The following is a 4,615-nucleotide window of genomic DNA, read 5'->3' on the forward strand; positions in this document are numbered from 1 at the left end:
CATAACAATATGTCGCATGGACGCTACAGCTTTTTCCCAATTATAAATACCAAGATCGATGTTAATGATATTATATAAGTTGATCGAATGGGAATGATTCTAATGGGCTACATTTATGGTTTTATCGGAATAGTTCTACTTGAGTTGGTGCCAATTTAATCTATAAAATAAAAGGCATAAAAAGTTAAAAAAATTAATAAATGATTCACTGATATCATATGAAAGACCGTTATGTAATGTTAACTAATAGCTTACAAATATTTACTTTATTTATATTGTATTTTATTTAAAATGATTAAGGATATAATTTTGTATATAAATTGTTATTTATAATTATGAATTGTGTTATTTGGAAAAAAAACTAACAACATATGTTCCATTCAAAACTTCTCTCAACTTATTAGACAATTGTTTGACTTTTTCATTATATGAAAACTTTGACATACCATCTGCCATACGCATCTCTATTTTTCGTTTCACAAAACAAACATGTGTATAACATATTTGTAGAAGAGTGCAGAACTCCTGAATATTGTAATCAACACTAATTTTAGTTAATAAAAGTATAATCAAATGTGATAACTAAATATATAAAATATTATTATAAATATACATATAAAATGCATCTTCAAAAGGGTATTATAGTAAACCAAGAAAGAATGATATTCAGAATATAGTTGAAAATGTATTTGGTTTGAAAATAAGCAAAAATGTTTACATTGAAGTTCCAAAAGGAATTACAAATAAGGGAGGTGGGAAAAGGACAAGAATGATCAATGCAGCAGAGAAGGTTAAGATGAGGGCTCTAAAACCAAAACGTCTATGCACAGGTTGTAGTGTGCATGTTCATGATGATATAAGAACTTGTCCCAAAATCAAAAACAAAAAATCGCAACCAATTAAAAAGTATGTGGTATTAGTTTAAGTATGAGGTTTCATGAGGTTTTATGGATGTGATTATGTATATGAGGCATGTTGTCTTATTGATGATTGTCTCTTGAAGGATATAGCTCAAGTTTATCAATTGTAATGTATTTGTCAGATTACTTTTTGAATGTCAATATTGTGAATATTGAAGACAGTTTGACTTATGTAATTATGTAGTTTTTTTTCTGGTATGGTTTACTGTGTTTTTGAATATTGTTATGGTTTTTTAATAACTATTGATGTCTATGTTTATATATAAATCTGGTTTTTGTTCATATCTTATTTTGAAAGAATAATTGGTTATTTGAGAAATATAAGTATACTTATATTTATGATTTAGTTATAACAAAAATGTATAGAACAATGTTGTTATCCATATTCCTAATTTCAAAAACACCCAACCTTATACAATAAAAACAAAATCTTTCATGTTTGATAATAGACATTATATTGTATAATCAATAAATGGCAATTATAATATGGTGCTTTCATTTCATAATAGAGGACGCCAATTTAATACACCATACAACCCATCTAATACAGTCCATACAAGAGTACTTCATTATCCTGATTTCTATTCCTTTCCATACATTCGATATTAGAACCATCCATAATGCATTCCATTCCAGCCGATTTATGATTACATTCCACCCATATTATATGAATAGCCACCTCTATCAGGACATCTGAAAATTGCAAACTTCCATTATAAAAAAACATTAGAAAATAATATCTGGAAAAAGGACAGTAAATCTTGAGTATTTGAGATTCTTCTAACGTTTTTGGTCCCTGTTCAAAGTGACTATATTTGAACATCCAATTATAGCTGAATTTTGCAATTTTGATTAAAAACGAGTTATTTTGCTTGGGATGGAAATACAAACGTTACTATTTTGATTCAAAAACGTATTGTGTTACTATTTAACAGGTTTAAGAAAATGGTGTAAGTTCTTTGGTATACGTGATGTTGGATATATTTTCAGTTTTCAGTATCACATTGTGCAGAGTGAGATTTGTCTGTAGATACTGTATGCCAATGATCATGAACATCATAATCATCATTTCAAGTTGTCAACAATTTGAAAGATATGACATAAAAAATAATTGACATAGAAATTATGTAACTTGTCACCTCAGATCTAGACATGCATCAACCCTGATTGATGCCTTCAATGCCTCATGAACAAAATCCCTGCATTATAGCTCAAATATAATCAAGATCAAAGAGAAAAATCAATGAATCCAACATGTACTCAGGTTAATGAAAAGAAAAGAACCTGTCAGGATGTGAAATTTCTGTAGAATCCACCACTTGTATCAGAAGAAGTAATACCAAAAATTGAATCCACCCACAATTATCGACGTTTGTAAACAATTATCCATCGATTCAAAAATTATTTCATCGCAAATCATGAATTAAGTATTAACCATATGAAATAAGATGATTGATTACTAAAGACATACCATCTAATCCTTTGACAGTAGCATCCCTCTGAGTAGATATCGAAGACTGTTGACCACTATCCATCGATTAATATAATTGACTAAGAAGATTTACAAGATTTACACAACCATTAATGAACAATATACACAAAGAAAAAAATCGATTATTACAATCCCCCGAAAAAATCATAACCGATCTCGCTAAACTATCTATCAGGTCAACGATTGGGCGGGTATATCTTCTGGAGTTTGCCGCCTATTGAACTCAATCGACGATTACACATGTAAGACCCAACCAATCCCCCTAAAAATCTTAACAGGTCCCGCTTCAGAACATAAATCGTGAGGTATTATGTTGTAGGGTTTACCGCCTCTAACCATCAATTTACTTTAATACCCTTTTAATCCATTATTTATAATTTAATTAATTAATTACATGTGTCAATTGCTAATTGTTCCTTACTTGATGCCCTAGTTTTCTATTTTCCAAAGAACCTAATCATATATATATATATATATATATATATATATATATATATATATATATATATATATATATATGGAAAAGTGAATATACATTACAGCCCCACCTAAGCTTAGGTACTAAACCTCATGAAAATACATTGTTTTACTATATAAAGATTGCGATTAAGGGATTCACGATTAAAACTTGAAGATGTAGATTCAGGATTGACACAATAGTTTTGATAAGGAAACAAGAATATTGATTATCTTTGACTTTCGTGACAGTGGAGAACAATAATGTTCGCTGTGATGAAGTAATAAGTGATAATGGAGGAAAGAAAACATGGATGGTAAAATGATCATGGAGGAAAAAAATGTTATTGTGGATGTTATATTACTAAGTGAAAACCAAACCGGGTATTTTTACAAAGTTAAAACGATATATTTTAGAGGTTTAGTACATAAGCTTAGGTGAGGCTTAGGTTTAGTATATAGGGAGTGGTTCAAATGAGAACCCGAAAAAATTAAGAACTCTACAAACCCCATTTCACAGTTATTAAACACGTGAATGCTTAATAAACATGTAAAAATCCTAGTTTTTTTTGTCTTTTTTGTTAAGAAAAGGGAAAATTCGTAATTTTTACAATTTAGTATTTTCATTCATATTTTAACACAATATATATGATATATATTATATAATTTAATACAGTTCATGTATAGTTTAATGCATAAAATTCATAACTTAATACAATCAATTTTATAATAATTCAAAAATTCGAAGAAATTAAAAACAAACTTTACCATCACCACCCACTACAACACGCTGCCACCAACCACATGTGTCTCTGTTGCAACCATTATTCCTTCAAAATCATATCTGTGTCATATATAAAACCATGTATTGACACATTAAATACTATATTCACTTTTTAATAAAATATTAATTCACTTATTTAGAGTTTAATTCAAACAATTATAAAACTTCTATATTCTTACATATTTATACAACACGAAAAATTAATATATTTACAAGAAAATTTATACATAAATAATTCATATTATAACACAAAATTTATAAACAATTATCAGCTTAATATAATTCACAGTTTCATGCAGTCAGTTTACAACTTAATATAGTCATTTCAAAACTTAATACAGTGAATTCACAATTTAATATACAAAATTCACCGTTTAATATAATAAAATCGCAATTTAATACATAAAATTCACAGCTTAAATTGTGTATTAATACAGATTAATATACTAAATTCACAGTTTAATTCTGTCTATTCACAGTTTATTTCAGTCTATCTACAATTTCTTTTAGAACCAACAACATCCTCGAAGATAGAAGTAAAAATCTATAATATTATTTGGATATTAATTCATTTATTCACAATTTAACATAAAAATTATATAAAAATCGCAATATAATATATCAAATTCACAGTTTAATTCAGTCTATTCACTATTTAATTCAGTGTATTTACATTTTAATTTACAAAATTCATAACTTAATATAGTATGTTCACATCTAATTCGCTATATTCACAATTTAATACATATTTCACTGTTTTACGACCTCGTAACATTATCAAATATGAATCTCTTATCATCCTACGATAATCATATATGGATTAAATAAAATAATCATAGTTTAGTATACTATTTTGTTTATAATTCACAATTTAAAATATTAGTTCCCACTCACTCAAACGTTAAAAGATTAGTTCAGACATTCATTCACAACTTAACAAACTAGTTCAAATACTTATTCATA

This window comes from Lactuca virosa, chromosome 1, assembly GCF_052849685.1.
Source record: "Lactuca virosa cultivar CGN04683 chromosome 1, Lactuca_virosa_CGN04683_v6, whole genome shotgun sequence".
Lineage (NCBI taxonomy): Eukaryota > Viridiplantae > Streptophyta > Magnoliopsida > Asterales > Asteraceae > Lactuca > Lactuca virosa.